We start from the raw sequence: 22,476 nt of genomic DNA, 5'->3' as shown, positions 1-22,476 counted from the left end.
AGATTTTTGTTGCAGGTGCTTTTAGTGGAATATGTCAGACTTTCTTTAACCTGAAATATAAATAGTTCTTAAGGTAAAAAACAGTAATGGCACTGTGTGTGTGTGGTTTTTTTTCCTCTCAATAGTTCTCTGTCATCAAGTTAACCATAAGTGGATTGTGACTATTTTTAATTTCTAAAAAGACATGTTGGGTCTCTATGAAGGAGACGTGAAATTCAGTGACTAGGCAGGAAGACACATTTGGTTCATATGTAAAAAAATATTTCTTTTTTTGAAAGTTAAAAATTATAAATTACAATATAAAGTATCATGCATGCTACTCTAATAATGTAGATGTTGTTCAAGGTTCAAATGGTATGTCAATGCAAAGAAAAACAATAACTACCATTGCACAGTGTTTCTATAGGTAAAAAGAAAAGCCCCAAAAATGGTTTCGTTGCTGTTTTAGCCTCACAACAAACTTGCCAAGAAGAGAAAGCTGATACCAATTCTAACATTACACCTGGAGAAATCTGAGTGTTGTAGAATTTAAATGACTTGCCGAAGGTCACAACTTAGTATGTAAAATAGCAAGTACTCAGGTACTTTTATTCTGTAGTCTGCATTTTTCTATTACATGCAGTCTTATAAATCACTTGAATCACTAGAATCTAATAAACCTTTCAGATGGTGGCCACAATTATGCATCTTCATTTGATGCAGAGAAACTTTTGTTTCCATCAGCCTTGATAGCTGGGGAAGAATCCTAGAACACAGTTGCTGGGAGGTTTCAAGCAGGAAATCGAAAGGTGACACCCTGCTCTTTAAGGTCTATGTGCCTGAAATAGACAACAGCAGAGAGTAGGTGAGGAGGAATATTTGGGAACGAAATACAAAAATATGTTTTCCAATAAACAGAACTCAAGCACAACATTATCCTGGCTCTATAAAAATATCGTATCACCAAGCATATCTTAAGACCTCCCAACTGGCAAAGACTGGAAAATCAAAGGACTGTCTAAACAGAGAAAAGTTCCAGGAGGATTGAAAAGAACGCATTACTCTATTTCCTCGTATGTGTACCTGTGGGTTCACATGCAGGGAGTGGCTAGAAAATCAGCCGAGAGCCCAGGGGGAGGAGGGAAGTGGGCAGATCAGAAAGGGCTTCACGAGCCATGTTAGGAAACCGGGAACGCGGACTGTCCTGAGCACGGGTGGGGCTGCTGGGGATGTTAAGAGGAGATGGTCGGGTTCTCATTTTTGTTTAGAAATATCCCACTGACAGTTGTGTGGAGAAAACATGTGAGGGAGCTGATATGGAAAACAGGACACTCATTAATATGTCATTGCGATCTTCCAAAAGAGAGTACGAGGAATCAAAATAAGTTTATGGCTTTGGGACTGGGGAGGAGGACAGAAATCCAACACATATTGAGAGGACAGGACTTGGTGAATGAGAAGTCACTTTTGAGCTGGAAAATCTGCCTTACAGGGTTCTTAATCTTTCTTGAATAAATACCGTTCCCGGTTTTCCAAGAGACTGCCATTCCTTGTGTTCTTAGATGTGCATTTAGATTCCCTTGAACCTTCTATTTGACCTTGTTCTAACGGAATGATGCAGTCAGTGGTTAGTGTGCGTGAATGGCTCCTTCTTGCCTTGCCAAAGGGGCTGAGTACTGAGTTTTGTGAGTTTTGCATTAGCTTTTCCATCGCCTTCGTGGTCATCAGGACATGAGCTGTCAGAGCTCGCCATTCCCAGTCTGCCAGCCTCTTCTTTCGAGGGAAGGTTAAGTCACATCTGGCTTTGTGATTTTAGGTGAAGATAGGATAGAAAGGGGGTGGGGTGAGTTGGGTTATGAGTCTATCCAGTCAGATCTTGCTCCATTTTTTTTTTCAAGTCTTAATTTGGAAAATTGTATAATAACAGTATTCTTTCCGTATGACATTTCCTGGTTATAACTGCCCTATCTTATTCACGCGGGAAAAACAGAAATCTTTTTTGTAAGTTTACGGGCTTTTAGGCACAAGTATTTATTTCCGATACATTTGCCATTGCCAAGATGAATGTTGTTGCCCAAGACAGCTCACCTGTGCTGAGTCATTTGAGTAGAAGGCAGAGACCATGTCAAGTGGTCCACAGAAGTGGCCTCATTAGAAAACATGGAAAAATTTGATGCAGAGTTCCAGTTAAAATGTTACTGTTTTTATTGGCCTTGGATAAAGTGATGGCAGATGTGGTCTGAATTAGCTAGAATTAAGTAACATGGTTTTGAGAAAATATTTCCTTAAACCAGAGTGTAATTTGGGGTGAGAAACATCCCGTGCCTTTTCCTTTGCATTTTTCGATTCCTGAGTTTGATTCCTGTCACAGTTCACTTCTCTGAGTGTTTCTTAATGTGGAGTGTATTGAAATCAAGTATGAACATGCCTTCAGTTAGCACACTAGTTTCAAGAAGCATAATCAATAGTTCTAATCTATGGGATGCATTTGAACAAATTGTGTACCTGTTCTGAAGTCATGAGATTTATAACGGTGAAAAACAAGAGAATATTGAATATCAGAAGCCAGAATCCTTGCCCTGTTGGCTGATACCATGTATTTTTAAATGGAGCCAGTTTGAGGTGTTAACCTGATGTAGAACCTGATATAGATTCAATTTATTATAAACAGAAATAGTCTTGTGAATAAAGAACAAGTATTTTAAAGCAAACTTTTATTTGTTTTCCTTCTCATAAACCATCTGGATTTTTCATTTTTGTTAAAAATTGGTAATTCATGGAAGAGTTATCGGTAAATAGGGAAGTAGGGACTGTTTTGGGAGCTGCTTAGCCCAACTAACCGACAAGAGTCTTTGACCGGCTCTATCTATTTTACGTGCATTAATTTTGTTCCATCAGGAGAGTGAGCAGAACACCTTGACAGCCATGATGGGGCAAAGCCACCTGGGCGGTAGAAATCCTGTAGGGTGTCCTCAAGTGGAGCTTTTGTATGCTGGGAATGAAAACAGGCTGGCGAGTGGTTTTGCAGCTAGTGGGACTAGCAAGACGTGTGTTAGGTTCGGGTCGGAACCAGAGGAAGAGCCGAGGTTTGGTGACATCTCAAGCCAAAGAACAGCCTGCAAACGGGTCTAGTATGTGGAGGGACAGTGAGGTCTGAGCACAGCTGTGCTCATAGGAAACAATCACTGTAGCTGTCATTGAGGTTGTAGAATGTCAGTTAACAGTATCCCTCCCTCCTTTAGCTTTTGAACCAATAGAGAAATGGATGTTGACTCAACAGACATCCACACAGGCCGTGCTCCCGATGAAGCTAGTCTGGGGAACGCAGTGCATACTTGCAGCAGCAGTGGTTTGCCTCCTCTTCTCCCACTGGGTGAAACTACACAGCTCCTCACAGAGAAAGCGTGTGGACCATGGCGTGCATGAGTGGGGACATCGGGAGGAAGACGGGAGTCCAGTTCTCTGAGCAAAGGCAAGAATGTAGGGAGATAAAGGCGTTCCCCTAGAGGGCGCCTGGGTGGCTCAGTCAGTTAAGCCTCTGACTTCAGCTAGGGTCATGAGCTCACTGTTTATGAGCTCAAGCCCTGCATCTGGCTCTGCGCTGACAGTGCAGAGCCTGCTTGGGATTCTCTCTCTTTCTCTCTCTCTCTCTCTCTCTCTCTCTCTCTTTCTCTCTCTTTCTCTCTCTTTCTCTCTCTCTCTCTCTGCCTTTACCCCACTTGCATGCTCGCTCTCTCTTTCTCAAATATAAATAACTAAAAAAAAAATGTTCCCCCAAAAGTACTATTTCAAAAGAATAGAATTAGAGAATTAAAATGATTGGGGCTCCTGGGCAGCTCTGTCAGTTAAGCGTCTGACTTTTGCTCAGATCATGATCTCACAGTTTGTGAGTTCGAGCCCTGCGTCAGGCTCTGTGCTGACAGCTCAGAGCCCTGAGCCTGCTTCAGATTCTGTGTCTCCCTCTTTCTCTGCCCCTCCCCCACTCGTGCTCAGTCTCTCTCTCTCTCTCTCTCTCTCCCCAAAATAAACATTAAAAAATTAAAAATACAATTAAAACAATAAAATAAAATGATTTAAAACCAAGATCTAAGTTGTTCTTCCACAACAGTCTTTCGTATTTCACTTGATGAAAGAAATACACACACAAAGACATTTAGAACTATTCATTTTCTTATGTCAAAATGTTGAGCTAAAGGGGAGGAAAATGATGAAATAATGGGGGGAGGGTGATTCTTACACATAGGTGTAGGAAAACTTAAATTATGTTTGGTGTGAACTTCAGCCAGTTTGAATTGGTCCTGACAAAGTTCAGATAACTGCAAATGTAGTTGTTTTAATTTAGAATTAAGACTTTTTCTCTCATTTCTCATTAGCCCACAAATAAATAGGCTGAAGTGATTTTTCGCAGTGAATGCACCTTGATGGTAACAGAGTCCCAGAAGAAAGGGAGAAGGAAGGGAAGGGAATCGTAGAAGTATCTTGAAGTGAGAAGGCTTGGAGGAAAATTTATACACAAGACCAAATGGTCAATGCGTATTAAATGGATCCCTGCTTTTTAAAAAAATGCCTTTGTCAACGCATCCAAGGACAAATCTAGGTTTTCTTTTGACCGAGAATCATTTTGGTTTCTTGGTTTGGAGGATCCGTGGTTCCTTCTTGTTAAGAAGGCCTTGTTCTCTGTAGCCCTAGAAAGGTGAGTGTGGGAAAGAACAAAACCCCTGTCCACATGCTGACGCTGCAGGTGAAACGCCTGCTTCATAAATGCATAGTCGTACCATTGGGTTTAGGGTACAACTGGAGGCCCGCTCATTACTTCTGTGTCTGATGCCTGACTGAGGGGGCCCTTTCCAATTTCACCGCCTTTTACGACCCTTGTGATTTTACTCACTATCTCTAAGTCCTACAAGCACAGATCACCCATACCACAGAGCAGTGTGTAGCCTTGTGGACTGGCCAAGACATCACCCCCATTGACACCTCTTCATGGAAAGTTAATTACGTCGAAGCAACAGAAGAATCAATTAAGTTATGATCCCTTTATAGTTTTAACCATGTCCTACGTATTTCTTCCTCTCCCTTTCTTGAGAAGTGGTGTCTGATTGACCTCAGCCCCACTTGGGGATTTACAGGAGGGTAGCACACACCAAAATATGATGTGTTTTTCACAGTGTTTTATTTTGAGAAGTAACTAATGTTTACGTGATGACGACAGTCTCTGGGCATTCACTAGCGATCTAATAAACCTCTTATCTCATTCAATAAACATAGTCCAGTTCCAGTCATAATTATCAAGATAGAAAGCCAGCTGAGGGAACTATGAATCTTTACATGATAATAAATGTTGTTATTCAAATAGATTTACATGCCTTGAATTGAAATGAGCACGACCGTCTCAACAGTTAGACACATATTATGCTGTCTGAGACTGCCTCTAATCTGGGCCGCAGCAAATTTCCCTCCGTGCGATAGCAAGATTATTCTTAGTAAAGAGAGCTTGAACAGATGAAGATAATCATATGGTTCTCCTAAATTAAATCTGTTAAGAGTGCATAAAAGTGAATCACTGTATCTGTAAGTCTTTATTTGTCTCCATTGTTTAAATTCTATGAAATAGGACAAAAAAAATCACTACTGTTTGAATCCTGCTATCACGGGGATGTGCCTACAGTGAAGCTGTAAACACTTAGTAATATAATTGAAGGCATCTTGTGGTTTAGGAAGAGTTTGGTAACTGGAAAATGTGGAGGGATAAGCACACCGTTTGACATTTAATGCATTTAGCATGATGGCGCCCTGCATGAAGGGACTCTCGATACATAATGGCAGTGATTGACTGGGTCAGAACTCTGCAGAGCCGTAGTGCAGGGGACCAAGAGTTGTTTCACTTATAACAATGCAGTTTCTTTAAAGAGACGTGACGTTTTTTCTTGTAATTTCTCAGAGGGGAAAAGGATGTTAGCGAGTATTTGGTTATGAAATGCTTACTTTTTAAGACATGAGAAACATTTTAGTAGCAGAAGGAAATTTGTTTTTTGCCACATCATGCCAAATTATGTTGTATGAGCTATAGAGATACCCCAGTTCTTGGGAAGATTTTCCAAGGCCAGCTGAGATATTCTGTTTAAACAGCTGTTGAGCTAACGTGGCAGCATCAGATAATCGATACAAGCATAGACACTTGCTCTGGTTAATTGCCGATGCGAGCAGCAGCTGCAACATTATGTATCAAGCATCTCTTCTACTTGGAAGTGACATTATGTTTGGGGTTGTATAAAGTGTGGTAGACATAGGAGTCCACCACTTTCTACAATTAGACAGTCTAAGAATACACAGAGCTCTATTGTCCCTTTACTGACTAATATCTGCATGGCCTGTTATAGCTGATAAAGGGTTTTCACATCAGTTAGCTCATTCGTTATTTTATTTGGCCCGACACTTTATTACCCACAAGTTACAGATAAGAAAATGAGGCATAAAAATGTTAACATGATTAGCTTAAACTCCAGTGAAATTATGTCTGGAACTTAGATCTTCTGAATCTTTGTGTACTGGGGTGCTCTTTTGGGATCGTATTTTTCTCATATTCTGGACGTTTAGCAGCACCTTCTAATATTTATTTAATATTAACTATGTGCATAGTATGTAATAATTGAGTATTAACTATTACCTAACCATAAACCCTATGATGTAGCATGAACAATTGTTATTCCCACATTACACACAGGAAACTGATGTTCTGAATAACTTCCTCATCATGATGTGGCTCGTAATGGCAACAGGATTTGAAATCCAGTCAGTCTGATTAAAAAAGTACTAAGACAGGGGCGCCTGGGTGGCGCAGTCGGTTAAGCGTCCGACTTCAGCCAGGTCACGATCTCGCGCTCCGTGAGTTCGAGCCCCGCGTCGGGCTCTGGGCTGATGGCTCGGAGCCCGGAGCCTGTTTCCGATTCTGTGTCTCCCTCTCTCTCTGCCCCTCCCCCGTTCATGCTCTGTCTCTCTTTGTCCCAAAAATAAATAAACGTTGAAAAAAAAAATTATAAAAAGTACTAAGACATTGTTCATCCTCGCGGCATCCCCTTCCCTTTCAATCAGTACCTCGCATACAATTACATTTTATCGTTTATTTTCATTGAACCATGTCATCGCATGGTAATAGTAGCTATTTAGAATATTGCATAGAAGTAACTATTTGTGAACTACTTATCAATATCATCTTGCAAATATATATCCCAGAAACCAATCTAGGGATTGGTGGTGTCTGGACCTGTTTTCCCTGCTCATAATCCTTCTTTCTTTCATGGAACTTTCCTCTTCCTGACTGATTCCTAATTGTCTCTCAGGTCTCAGCATAAATAATAGTCCTTCCAAAAGTCTAGATCAAGGGTCCCTCCTACGTGCCCTCAAAGAATCCGTGTGTGGGGGCGCCTGGACGGCTCAGTCGGTTAAGCGTCCAGCTTGGGCTCAGGTCATGACCTCATGGTCCATGGGTTCGAGCCCCGTGTCAGGCTCTGTGCTGACAGCTCAGAGCCTGGAGCCTGCTTCAGATTCTGTGTCTCCTTCTCTCTCTGCCCCTCCCCTGCTCATGCTCTGTCTCTTTCTGTCTCAAAAATAAATAAAAACATTTAAAAAAAAATTTTTTTTAAAAGAATCCATGTGTTGATTACTTGTTTAATCACTTTTGTCCTCCTAACTGGAAAAGTCTTGTTCAATGTTTTATCTCCAGTCTACAAAAATACCTGTTACATATTAGGTGCATAATTTAGCAAATGAACTTATGACCACAATGACTTAAAATTAGCATCAAGTGAATATGATTTAAGAAATAGATACGTGCATGTGGTGTTTGTTTCAAATTCTGAAAAATCCTGAAGAGTGTCTTTAGTGACCAGAGAAATTACATTAAATAATCGGAAGTCATTGATAAGTTTACACGTGGGTGCAGATACTGTCTGCTTATGCCTGTGCCCAGATAGTAAACAAGAGAGATCCTGATGGGCTATCAGAGAACACTTGAAATTGGTGCTATTTTGTTATTTTTGTCTCCATAAACCGTATCTGATACGGCACATTATTATCTCTTAATATTTAAAATACTTAAAGACTTTTAGTAGAAAATATATCATCCAGACATTTTGAATAAAAGCGAAAGGAAATCTAACTGGGTTATACTGTCAGAAAATGGATCAAAAAGCTGGAGGTGTAGCGGAAAAGACAGCTTAACTAGCATCAGACAGCTTTCTAAGGGTGCTGTTGAGGAGCTCAGGTGTAGACTCTTGGTCAGTGGCTTGCCAAACCTAAATTTGACAAAGGGTGCCATGCGAGCTTTCCCCTTCGAATACCAACCTTCAGTGAATCTGAGCTCTATGACTGCTTAACCAAAAGAATATGGTGGAAATGACATTGTGCCATGTTCAGCCTAGGTCTGAAAAAACCGGAAGCTTCTCTTTCCACTCTCTCACAGTTGTCACTCTTGGGAAACATCTACCATGTTCTAATGAGGCACAAGCATCCCTGGAAAGGCCGTGGTTGAGGAGAACCACAGATGTGAGCCTACTGCACTGGGCTCATATTCAGCCTCCAACTTGACAGCCAGTAAGCCATGTTGAAAGTGAACCGTTCATCCTGTAGTTGGGCTATTTAAGCCGACTATGCATGGAATAGAATAAAGCTGACCCACCAAGCCCTACCCAGCCTTGGACCAAACTTTTATTAAAATTTTGGCTGTTTTCCAACAAAGCAAGGAACTTCAGATATTCCATTTTATGAAATAGGAAGAGATCCATGTTATTATGGTAAACAAATCAGTGTAAAAAATGGACACCCTTTCATGAAAATGCAATACTCTTTAAGATATGCCCATGTAGCTAAACATGAAAGCCAGGTGAGTACTTATATGTAGGGGCAGGATTTTCTTAGGAACAGTCCTGTGATTACCCCCAACCTGTGAACAAATAAGCACATTAGGTCTCAGATCTCCATAAAGCATAGAATTAACAGAATTTCACTGAGAATCAAGGTTGCTTTGATGTGGGAAAATTTTGTAAACCACCCAGTTTCATACTGAGGCAAGAAGATGGCTTTGCCATTACTTTTATAATGATCATTATTCCCCTGCTTATTGGCTGGAATTCACTAAATCACTTTTTTCCTTCTTCTGCTTCCTTCTGCCCCATATAAAATCCTTTCAAAAAATAGTTAATTATTATTCATACAGTATCCGAATCAGAAACAAAAATATTTGTAAGGACTAAACAGTCATCTTCTTAAGGTCTTTTATTTTCTTTAAGTTCTAATTCACCTCCTAATAATTCTCTTTTTGCTTTAAAAACATTTGTAGATACAACTGGGCTAATAAGTGAGCAGTGAGTCCCTTCATGTAGTCTTTAGTGGTCTTTTCTTCGACAGAAGCAGCTTGCAATTGGGTCTTGCAGTTAGGTGTTCAGAGCTAAAGGTATGTAAGATGTTTATGCTCTAAGGTGTGTCTGAGAGGCTCAGTCAGTTAAGCGCCCAACTGCAGCTCAGGTCACGACCTTATGGTTTGTAGTTTGAGCCCCGCATTGGGCTCTGTGCTGACAATTCAGAGCCTGGAGCCTGCCTCCCATTCTGTGGCTCCTTCTGCCCCTCCCCGACTTGTGCGTGCCCTTTCTCTCTCTCTCTCTCCCCTTCTCTCTCTCTCTCAAAAATAAATAAAATCTTTAAAAAAAGAGTAGATACACTAAATCAAGCACAAATATATTTGTTTGTTTTTTGTGTACTAATCTCTTCCAATTTAACTTGGCAAAATAAATAGAAAATCACTCTCTGGTCACATTCAGTATTTATTTTGTGATATCTCCCTCGGCTGTAATATTACATTCTCTACTTAAAAGTTTAAAAGAATGACTGCAGGGAAGTGTTCAAATATTCACATATTTCAATTGAAAATTGTGTTTATGTTAAAAAAAAAAGAAATAGCCTGAGAACTTGGCTATTGGAGTCACATATTGAATTATCATTTCTCAAACTTTAACTTTGTGAAAAGTCTTTCTTATCTGCAAAATAAATGTGGCAGTGACAGACCTGAAGGTGACCCCCAGTGATCATCTAGCTTGTGGCATCCATGCTTTTGTGAAATCCCTTCCTCTTGAATGCGAGTGGTTCTGGTGATTGCCTTCCAACCAAGAGCAAACGGCAAAGGTGACGACACTATGTCGGCTGCTCCCTTGACCATTTACACGAGATTCTCCTTAACCACATAATGGTAGACCACGTCTTCAGAGACGAGACCAAATATTGTCCTGCTGGCTTGATGGAGTAAGCAGCCAGCTTGAGGAAGCTCACATGGCAAGAACCATAGGAGGCCTCCAGTCAGCAGACAGATGAAAGCTGGCAGCCTTACAATTACAGCCACAAGGAAATTAATTCTGAAAACATCCCACGAGAGCGTGACAACTAATGCTTCTCCAGTCAAGCCTCCAGATGAGAGAGTAGCCATGCTGACACCTTGCAGACAGCCTTGTGGGGCCCCGAGCAGAGGGCCCAGTGGAGCCAGCATGAGGTGATGGCGCACAAAAGTTGTGACATCATAGACACATGTTGTTTTAAGCCACTGACTCTGTGGTCATTTGTTACACAGCCGTAGAAAACTAATACAAGGTACAATCTCTCCTATGCTTTCTGAGATAACAAATACGACAATGTATGTCAAAAAGCCTGTTAACAATAAAGACTTTAAAAGAAAAAAAACATAATTCTTAAATAACTTCCAGAGAAACAGAATATAAGCAAAAGGGCCTCAGTATGTATATGTATATTTAATACATGTATGCATATATATGTATATATGTAATACATGTATAGTATATATGTAAATTCCAAAATAAGTATATGTAATATACATATATAAATTACAAAAAGTCCACACACTTTTTCATGGCAGAATCTTAACTTTGTGTTTGCCTTGTGTGTGTGTGTGTGTGTGTGTGTGTGTGTGTTCTTTCTTTTGGTATTTGCTTTTATAAGTATTAGATTTAGTTACAAATTTCCTCCCCACCAAGATGGTAGAAGTAAATGTTAAACATACCGCTCATTAAAGATGAGTCTTCTGATGGTGCATCTATGAAGGAGGAAGAGGCGGAGGAGGAGGACAAGGAGGGGGTGGGGATAAGGAGGTAGGTGGGAAGAGGGAGGAGGAAGGAAGGCAAATGAGTTATCTAAAAACACAAATACTTTTTACCTTCCGAGTAGGGCCACAACATTTTGAAGCAGTTAGCAAAGACATCACTATGTATTCAGAGTAAAACAGTACCATAAGAAATGCTTATTAATTTGACATATATTTTTTTAATTGTAACCAAAAGTAAAGAAAGAAATGAATGCTTTTCTTATAAAGTGACTTTACTACTTAGCAAACATGTATCCTGGAACATGCCTGTTAGCATCTCTAAGCCTTAGTTTTTCCATCTAAAAATGGGTAAAGGAATGCCTACCCTTCTTTGTTTTATATAACTTGCAGATGAAGTCTGTGTGGTACCAACCAGAGCCTCTGGCTAATAGCATATATTCATGATATGGTAGCTCTTTTTTAGAAAGCTAAGTCACCACATACATATTAAATGTAATCTACTAAAGTAGGCATGGAATATATAACACATTTTATGAATATTTTCATCAAAATGATTAATGCTTTCTAAAACATTTGGGTTTTTGAGGTCAAATTCTGATATTTTAAAAACTTGTAAACTTATAAATAAGGTCATTCCTTGATGAATTAAAAATGAGAGTTTAGATGAATTATATAATGAGAGTTTAGACTTCTTTGTCTCCCTATATCTCGGCACCCCCATGTATGGAAACAAAGAACTTCTTGATTTTTTAGATAACACTAGAAAATTATTACTGCTTTGTGTACTCCATTGACTTTGCTATAATTTAGTAGTTGTAACAATAACTACTGGGTTTGACAGTGTTCCTGAAAATTCAAAATAAGAGCGATATAAAATGAAAAAAAAATTTTTTTCATGTAAAAGTTCAGGTAAGGAATTCAGGACTGTTATGACACTCTCCGGGGTCAGGAACCCAGACTCTTTCTGTATTGTGGCTCTGCTGTGTATAGCTTTGAATTTGTGGCTCATGGTACAATGTGCATCTTACGAACAGAACAGTAGAGGAATGGATGAGGACAAAAGGCGACTGGAAGTTGCACAGGAAATTTCTGCTATATCCCCTTGGCTAACAAGGGGGGATATAGTTAGTCACAGGGCCACACTTGCCAAGGAGTCTGGGAATACAGTCATTTTTCCAGGTGCCACCTTCTCAGATATAAGTCAGGAAATCTATTTTCCTAAAGGAGAGGAGATACTGAGAGACAACTCACAGCACGTGTTGTAACGTGAAGAAAGATATTTGTTCTCACTGGGATAACATCTGCATCAGTGATTCAATAAACAGTTTTAAGAGTGTAATATATATCTTCTAATAAGCATATATCTTAGTCATAATGAATACGTATCACATCAAAGAAAAGAATGTGATAGTCTTTGAAGGATTTCATTCAACCATCTTCTGTCAGATTCTTTACCTACCGCAAACTCTTCCTGGAGCATACCCATGATTTATTGTCAGAGACTCTTGGGATCTTAAATTGTCCTATGCGGGGAGGTGCTTTAAGGACGTCACACAGGACAAAGAGGGAAGAGGCAGCTGGCAAGCATTTTGAGGACCCATCCATCTTCAACCACAGTGGGCCTACTATTTGTTTTATACATTTGTGTTCTACAAACCATTTCATTTAAGGAATGTATTCTATTTAAAAAAGAAAACATAAAACAGCTTTAGAAAACACACATTTTTCAGTTTCATAGCTTTACAGATGAGAAAATTGAAGCCTGGTTCACTTAAGGTATTTTTGAGTATTCACTATGTTTTCCTATGCATAGCAAAGCATGTAGATAGAAGTTGGAACAGTCCATGACTTCAGGAATTCTGCAGCGTGATGGTGAATGGAAATAACCAGTTCAAAGCCACAGAGCTGGTTAGTCTTTTGTTTTGATTGACAGTGGACAGAGCCTATGAAAAGTTATAGTCTATTATCTCCAAAGGCTACAAGGGAAAATCACTAAAGATGTATTTTTTAAGGGAAAATCATTTCATTACACAATTTAATATTAACAAATCATATTGGCTGTCACTCCTAATTGCCTTGTCCCTTTATCAAGTCTGGCTGCTGCTGAATGGTAAATTGGAAATGGTTAACATTAATTGAGTACCTAATATGTGCCTGACACTAGCCTAACATTTATTTATTTATTTATTTATTTATTTAGATGGTGGGGAGGGGCAAAGAGAGAAAGAGAGAGAGAATCTTAAGCAGACTCAAGCCCAGCATGGAGCCACACACAAGGCTGTATCTCACGACCATGAGATCATGATCTGAGATGAAATCAAGAGTCGGACACTTAACTGACTGAGCCACCCAGGTGCCCCTAGCCTAACCATTTTATATCCAATCCTTGCAACACTCTTATAAGGCAAATTCTATTATCACCCAATTTGGCCTGGGCTAGCTGGTCCCTGAGAGGTTAAGGAACCTCCCCAAGGTTGCAGAGCTACTGAGAATTAAGGCTTCAAAAATATTTGTTGATTCATTGTTTTAACTCATGGAATAAGTTACATTCCATAAAATGCACAGATTTTAAGGGTTTAGTTCTGTGAGTTTTGACAGATCATCCCAATCAAATAGAACATTTCCAGAAATTTCCCTCATGCCTCTTTCCAGTCAATAACTCCTTTATCCCAAAGACAATCATCTCCTGATTTCTATCACTATAGATTAATCTTTTTACCAACATTCAGTATTTTCAGCCTTTTTAGGCACTTTTTAGTGGCTAAAAAGTTAAACCAAATGAAATTGTATCTTGTTATCTTAATTTGTATTTTTCTTGTTATTAATGGTATTTGTCATCTTTTATATGACCATTTGCATGTCTTATTTTGTGAATAGTCTGTTCAAGTCTTCTGTTTATTTTTGAACTAGGCTATTTGTCTCTATAGCATTAACTTTTAAAAGTTCTTTATTCTGGAAATGAATTATTTGACAGATATATGTATTGCAAATATTCTTTCCAGTCTATGGCATGTATATTCATGTTTAATAGTGTCTTTTGATGAGCAGAAGTTTTTAATGTTCTTTGAAGTTCAATTTATAAACGTCTTCATTTATGGTTAGAGCCTTCTGTGTCCATATAAGAAAGTTCTGTCTGTTCCAAGGTTGTAAAGATGTCCTTGTTTGTTTTCTTCTAGAAGATGTATGGAGTGAGGAAAGGATTTAGATATTGATACTCAGTTGTTCAAGTACAATTTGATACAAAGATTCTTCTTCTCCTTCCCTCATTGAATTCCCTTGGCACATCTCTGTTATTTTTCCCCTTTCCTTTTCACTTTACTGAGAAATAATTTGTGTAAAATATACTGCCTCTATTTAAAGGGTACAATCTGAGGAGTTCTGACACATGTGTAAACCCATAAAACCACCACTACAATTAAGATAGAAAGCATTTCCGTTAACCTTTATGTTAGTTTGCTGGGGCTGCCATAACAAAGTACCACTGACTGGGTGATTTAAACAGCAGAAATTTATTTACTCACAATTCTGGAGGCTGGAAGTCTAAGATCAAGGTGTTGTTGAGGTTGGTTTCCTCGCAGGCATCTCTAGTTGGTTTGTGGATGGGTTGTCTTCTCTGTGTGTTCACATGGCCTTTTATCTGTGAGTGTCCGTGTCCTAATCTCCTCTTCTTATAAAAACAACAGTCATATTGGACTAGGACCCACCCTAATGACCTCATTTTAACTTATTGCCTCTTTAAAATCCATATTTCCAAATACAGCCACATTCTGTAGGGGAGTTAGGACTTTGACATGTAAATTTTGAGAGGACACAATTCAGTCCACAAAACTCCTCCAAAGATTCCTCATGCTCTTATGTAGTGCTTTCCATGCTCTGTCCCACCCAAAGCCACCACTGATTTGTTTACTGCTGTAGATTTGTTTGCATTTTACATAAGTGGAACATGTAGCATATTCTGTTGCATATTTTGCTTCCTTTACTCGCATCATTTTGAGGATCATCCATGTTACATTTATAAGTAACATGATACTTATTGCTGAATAATATTCCATTGGATGAATATGCCACATTTTGTTTATCCATTCATATTTTGACACATGTTTCGGTGGTCTACAGTTGGTGGTTATTATGAATAAAACTATTACGAGCATTTGTATACAGTTCTTTATGTGGACTCATGTTTTCATCTTTGTTGGGTAATTACGTAAAAACGAAATACGCAAATCATTTTCAGTTACGTCTAACTTTATCAAAAATGCCTGAAGGTTTCCAAAGGGGCTGTGCCATTTTATATTTGTACCAGGAGGGTATGTGTGTTCCTGTTGTTTTACATATCACCAACATTTGCTATGGGTGTTTGTAAAAATGTAATCTGTTTGAAAAACAGGTTGCTCAGTTCATTTGTAACATTGGCTTTTGTAGCAACTCCACACAATCTACAGGATAAAGGATCCTTCTTTCTTTTCCATGACGATATTATCAGGTTTTAAGATATGTTCTGGGGCGCCTGGATGGCTGGGTCGGTTAAGTCTCTGACTTCAGCTCAGGTCATGATCTCACGGTCCGTGAGTTCGAGCCCCGCGTTGGGCTCTGTGCTGACTGCTCAGAGCCTGGAGCCTGTTTCAGATCCTGTGTCTCCCTCTCTCTCTGCCCCTCCCCCGTTCATGCTCTGTCTCTCTCTGTCTCAAGAATAAATAAACATTAAAAAGAAAATTTAAAAAAAAGATATGTTCGATAAATATTTGTTGAGTAGATGAATATTTTGGTTCAAAGGATTTTTTCTTTATTATTTTCCCTGTTCACTATTTAATGACTGCGTTATTGGGCCTCGGCTCTAGTCACAGCACTGTGCTTAGCCTTTTGAGAAGCATAGGATCCTTAAATCCAGTGGAGGAAGATGGAGAACCGTGTTTGCTAGATGAGTAGAAATATATGCTTTAAAAGAGTTACAAGCCACATGCTCTGGAAAGTGACATAATCCCTGGGGAATGGCTGAGTAACAGGGAAATTGAGAAAAATTAAAAAATGAAAAACGCACTGGGCTGAGTCAGATGCCTTAGAACTGACCAATTACTGCTTATCTACTAAATTAAAAATAACCCTACTCAGGGACTTCTATTTTGAGAAATAAGAAATATTACTTGTAACAGTTGTCATTTTTCAGTAAGTCAGCATGTGTTGAAGACTGGGCAAAACTTTTTTAAATGTGTATTTATTTTGAGGGAGAGAGATAGAGAGCAGGCAGGGGAGGGGCAGAAAGAGACAGAGACAGCGAATCCCAAGCAAGCTCCACACTGTCAGCCCAGAGCCCGATGCGGGGCTCGAACTCATGAACCGTGAGATCGGGACCTGAGCCGAAACCAAAAGTCAGTTGCTTAGACGCTTAATCAACTGAGCCACCCAGCACCCCGGGGCCTGGCAAATATTAAAGTTGCTATTTCATTTAGTATTCATGAAAGCGCAGTGAAGGAGGCCTTTGACCCCTTGCTTTTCAGAAGAGGTTTAGAAAGGTGGGGCCCATAGATAACAATTGGTGGAATTAGAATTCAACAGGTCTGTGAACTCTGAAGCTCCTCCTTCCCTGTATCATTTTTTGTTGCAGGTGCAGAGGAAAAGAAAGGAAAGAGACTCTGAGTGTAGGAGGGTTTTTTTTTTAATGTTTATTTATTTTGGGGAGAGAGAGTGTGGCAGAGAGAGAGAGAGAGACACACACACACAGAGACAGAGAGAGAGAGAGAGAGAGAGAGAGAGAGAGAGAGAGACTGAAGCAGGCTCCAGGCTCTGAGCTGCCAGCATAGCTCAAACCCATGAACCGCGAGAGCATGACCTGAGCTGAAGTAGAACATTTAACCAACTAAGCCACCCAGGCGCCCCTGAGTATAGCAGTTTTAAGGACAGTTTTGCTGTCCTAGTATTATATTACAAGTATAATTCTCAAAATTATTTTAACCCCTTAAGTTTAATTATATGACTTAAATGTTTGTGGCCCCAATCAAGAGGATATACTAAATGCAACACATTTGATAACTTGAAATAATCAGTAAAAGTACAGTTTAAGTAAAAGTGCTGTTAAAATAATCCTTTATTTTATATTATTTTTTATTTTTTTTAATTTACATCCAAATTAGTTAGCATATAGTGGAACAATGATTTCAGGAGTAGATTAAATAATCCTTTTTAAAAACTGGAAACACCAAGACTTTGTAGTAACATTTTGGTAAAACAGGATTTGCAATTTAAAAAAAAATTTTTTTTAACATTTATTTATTTTTGAGAGACAGAGAGAGAGAGACAGAGCGCGAGTAGGGAAGGGGCAGAGAGAGAGGAAGACACAGAATCTGAAGCAGGCCCCAGGCTCTGCACTGACAGGCTGACAGCAGCGGGCCTGATGTGGGGCTTGAACCCACGAACCGTGAGATCATGACCTGAACCGAAGTCATACGCTTACCCGACTGAGCCACCCAAGCACCCCCGGATTTGCAACATTTTTAGACAGCAGTGTATATGCCCACCTATGTAAAGCAGACTATAGAATTTATTTAGATAATTCAGGGGGGTGGAAAACAACCTCTTTTGCTTTAACAGCTCATCTGGATCTGGGTCAGAGTGATATTTGGATAAGAATTAGCCAATGAAGTACTTCAATTTTCCACTTGATTAGACATGCAAGACATAGCAAAAATGACTTGTAGATTAGTCCTACAATTTTTAAAAGTAAATTTTCAGACTCATAATTTACAGATTTAAACACTTGGCTTTTCATGCCATGGAGTCCTTTTTTTTTCTGAATTTCTGATTTACATGCACCATATAGATGTGTTTAAATACTATTCCACTTTATGATTTTCTGTTGGTGGTGATATTATCAGGGAAAATCCCCAAACGTCATCTCTGGTTGCAGTTTTCCACTCGTTTACCAATTCCAACAACGTGAGTCCCTGCATCATAACAACACCCGTGGATTCCACAGGCCAGTGGCTCCAAGGTTTGAATTGAAGTAATTTCTCACTTGAGACCCGGGATGCAGCTGCTGCTACAAATCAGTGAGATTCTATGGTGGTCAAAATGCTGTTGCGATGTTTTTTGTGGTTTTTTTAAGTGCTTTTCAGTATGAACTTGGAAAACTGTATTTACCCTAGGTCAACGATTGGCAAGCGTTCTCCATAAAGGACCAGAATAGTAGGGATTTTAGGTTTTGCAAGCCACTTCCTCTGTGTTGAAACAACTCAGTTCTGCCCTTGCAGTACATAGACAACAGGCACATGAGCGACCATGGCCGTGCTCCGATCAAGTTCACGTGCAGACACGGAATCCTGAATATCACTTACTCTTCATGTGCCATGAAACACTCTTCTTTTTGTGCTTTTTAACCATTTAAAAATCTAAAACTATTGTTTTTGCTGTGTAAAAACAAACCCTAGGCCGGAGTCAGTCAGCAGACCACAGATTGTTCCCCCTTGCTATAGATGCTCAGATAATTTATGTATTGTCTTGATTGTGTAATCAATATTGAGCTAAAAAAAGGAGGAAGTTTTATAAAAAGCAGCCAAATGATCCTTTATTAAGACATGTATTTCACCACTGTTCTGACATTTTTTTCAGATATCTTTCTCCCATTCTTTACATTGGAGAGATTAAATACATTTTGGGGGGAATTCTCTCCCTGACATGGCTGCCGTGTGACTTGCAGTCCCTTTTAAATCTTGTAGCCTGGAGACCTTTTTACCCCTGTATAAAAACCATTAATAATAAATGCTTTAACCATGCATCTGTTAAAACACAGTATGCAAGGATGAACCAATTAACATTTTATATTTCCTAAGACTCGAAAGCGGCAACATTGAATCTGCTTTGTAATGGCATAAATTCACTGGCACACTTGTTTCTATTTTCGGGATGGGTACAGCAATAGCGTTCAATACCGATGCTGTGAGGAGTGTGGCTCAGCTAACACATTGATTTCATTATGCTGAATTCCCATAGTCATTGGAATTCTATTGGCTTTATTACTTATGTTATCTGGTTATGGTTTGAGATCAAGAAGAATATTGTGAATGGGCTTTCTATAATCTCCTCGTACAAAATGAGGACTTATCAGATAAAGTAGTATCTTATATGATAATTATAGGAATTGTTACATAAATGTTTTCATTGCTTCTTGGACTTTGAAATATTAAGGCATGAAAAATAAATATCTGTGTGATGCACAGTTTCATTTCATCCCAGACTTTGCGGCAGGGAATCCTACTCTGGGCAGTGAAATGAATGCAAATGGGCCCTAACCCCTATGTTACTCCACTGTCCCCAGACTGTGCCCATGTTAGCTTTATCTCTTACCATTGCGTGTGCTTTAAGTAGGTCAGTGCTTCCTGAACCAGCCTCGAAAGGCTATTGATAGAGCAAGGAAGCAATGTCTCCATGTTTAGTTAATGGTTATCCACGATGAAATGGATTTCCTTTGCAACCAGGGACTTTTCCAAGCCTCAAGTATGCCTCAGTTCATTGTCGGTCTCCACCAGCCACAGCGTGTGATCAGTGCTTCCCGTGGCTGTCCCTCCAGAGACTGCCATGTTCTAAGGATGGGTGGCTACTGTCCCGGATGGAAGAGACACAAGACACTGTTTTTGTTAGAAGTGGTCAGGAATGTTGGAGAGTTAAAAGGCCATGAGACCTTCACAATTATTTCATTATACCCTGCCTCACTTCAAAAGGATTTGACAAGTCTGCAACAATACGTTGAGGCTAAAAACAAGAAAAACCTAATAAGATGAGGAAAGAGGTCAAAGGAAAATCAATTGAGAAAAATAATATGAAAGCAAAGGTAAAATTAGTAAACCTAATATTTATTATAAGTTATGTAAAGTTTCCAGAGCCGGGCCACAGATTTGACTCTCTAAAGTTTTCCTAGTCCTCTAAAATTGAAAGAAACCACCTGAGTGACTCAGTCGGTTAAGCATCCGACTCTTGATCTTAGATCAGGTCATGATCTCACAGTTTGTGGAATTGGGCCCTGCATCTGACAGTGCAGAGTCCGATTAGAATTCTCTCTCTCTCTGTCTGCCCCTCTCCCGTTTGCACTCTATCTCTCAAAATAAATAAATAAGCATTAGAAAAAAATGACAAAAACCTGATTCCCAGTATCCATGGAGTATCCTACAGAGAAACAGATTAACAAACAAACATAACCTCCAAGATGGGTCCTCGGCCAAGGATTGAAATACGACGTGGGAGACTGTATTCCAGCCATGCTGGTCTGCGCTGAATTTCTCATGTGAAGTTGGAAAAGCAAGGCTGATAAATGTGATCCAGTTCTTGGTGTCAGTTCTTTATCCTTCTTTTACTCTGATACGTGTGTCATTTTGATCAAATGAATATATGGCTATGTTTAGAAATCAAACATACAGATGGCCTCATGATAAAAAAGCAACATCTTGTAGGGTGAGGATATGAATCCCCTCCTTCACCTTCTCTCTCAGCTCCACCTTTGCCATCCAATTCGTAACCTTTATGCCTTTACTTTTACATTGTCCAAGCTGCATGGCATGTATGTTTGGTTACATAACCATGATTTCAATCATCTGCCCAATTTCAGTAGTATGATTGTAAGGTTGAAAGTCAAGGGAATGTTTACATCACCATTACTACAATGGATTTTAAATGCATGCATTACACTTAGAGGTGCAGGGGAAATGAAATTGCTTATTCCCCATAACAGGTGTGATCTTCATCATGAACCCTGACCCTTCCATGGAGGTATATGTTCTTGATTAATCAATGTCATTGTGTCGTGGGTCCCTAAGATGGCTTTGCCTGTCTAGGTTCGGTGAATCGCTGGAAGGGCTTACAGGACTCGGTGTATCGTCCTACACACGAGTAAGGTTCATCCCGCCAACAGGATGCAAAGTAGCAGATGGAAAAGACATGTGGTGTGAAGTCTGGAGGAAACCACAGGCAAGTTTCCAAGAGCCCTTTCCCAGCAGAGCCGCACAGGACGTGCTCGTTTACCCAGGACCCAGGCTTTACTGGAGGCTGGTCACTGTATACCCCTCCCTAGCACAGACCACAATTCCAGACTCCCAGGGGATAAGGGGTTCAGCACAAACCAGGTTGTTCCTACAGACAGTTTTCATGCTGCAAACCCTCTGTGTAACTAAGTGAATGGGAACACTCCCCAAGTGCAAATTCCCAAGTGGCATCCCAGGGCCACCGTGGAAGCAGCCTCCCTAAGGACGGCAAGTCTCCGGCTTTTCTGCAGTCGCTTACAACCTTGTGGTTGAAGCAGTGGCTTTTGGTGTAATGACCTATGAATCCAGATCGTAGCTCCTTTTGAGGTTTGGCTCAAATGGCCTCTGTTGAAGTTTGGCTTAGTATCTTTAAGGTAGATGCTCAACGTCCCAGATTCCCTCTGCCCTCCCCTGTTTTTCTCTAAATTATGTGGGTGCACGTGTAAGTGCGTGGGTCTGTGTGTGTATGGTGTGCCTGTGCGTGGCCTGTGGTGTTGTTGTGTGTGTGTGTACACGTGAGTGGGTGCGGGTGTGTGGTACCCATGTGTTAGAGCGTCTGATGTGTGTGCACGTGCGTGTGTGTGCTTGGTGCACCTGTGTGTGCGTACGTGTGCTGGTGCAGGGGGAGGGGAAGCGAGCGCTCCTGGAGACGCAGGAATGGCTGAGATCCTCGCGTGCTTTCCGAGTTTGCACTGGTTTGTGCGGCATCATGGCCAGGAGGCTTCTTGGTCTGGCTCGTGGGGCAAGGTGGTCCTGGTGCTGACTGGTGGTGACCAGTTTCACTGCTCACGTAAACCTCTGGCGGGTCCCAATGTCTTTGGGAGTAAAATCACCACGGCGGCCATCCCTTGACCTTAACCTTTCTCCACCTGGCCGGCACAGGCCCTATAACACGCCTGCTGGAAGCGCTGTCATCACCACAGCTGGTGACACCACCCTTCTGTCCTCCTCCTTCTCTGCCGTGTCTACAGAGACACCACCCATCTGTCCCGAGGCTCTTGCCCAGAGCCGTACGTTGGATGAGGCCAAGGCTGGGCCTCTCCCTGCCTTCCCTCAAGCTGTCTGACATTCCCTTGAACTCTTAGACCTTCTAGCACACGTGTAAATTCGGCAAATCTGCGTGTCCCCAAATCACTCCTCACCATTCTCCCACTTACTTGACAATTCAGTTAGGTAGAGAATTTTAGGTTGAAAACTCTTTCCTCTGATCTTTAAAGGTGTTTGTGCTACTTAAAATTTCTATTTTGATTTTTGTTTCTAGTTAGGGGATCTGACCTTTCTCTCTAGAAGATTTTAGGATCTTCCATTTATGAAAATTCTCACTTTCCCACTGTTGGCTGCTCCGGGCGTCACTCTGTTGTGGCCCATGCCTTCTTCTTGAGCCTTCAG

The 22,476-nt window shown here is 40.3% G+C and overlaps 1 protein-coding gene across 2 annotated transcripts in view; it reads left to right on the top strand.

Moving 5' to 3' along the window:
* Positions 1-22,476, top strand: part of PRKN (parkin RBR E3 ubiquitin protein ligase) — a 1,351,707-nt gene that overhangs the window by 633,916 nt on the left and 695,315 nt on the right. The gene's annotated exons all lie outside the window — the stretch shown is intronic.

The sequence above is a fragment of the Lynx canadensis genome, chromosome B2 (assembly GCF_007474595.2).
Source record: "Lynx canadensis isolate LIC74 chromosome B2, mLynCan4.pri.v2, whole genome shotgun sequence".
Classification (NCBI taxonomy): domain Eukaryota; kingdom Metazoa; phylum Chordata; class Mammalia; order Carnivora; family Felidae; genus Lynx; species Lynx canadensis.
Note: the sequence above shows the minus strand (reverse complement) of the source record. Positions and strands in the feature narration are given on the sequence as shown.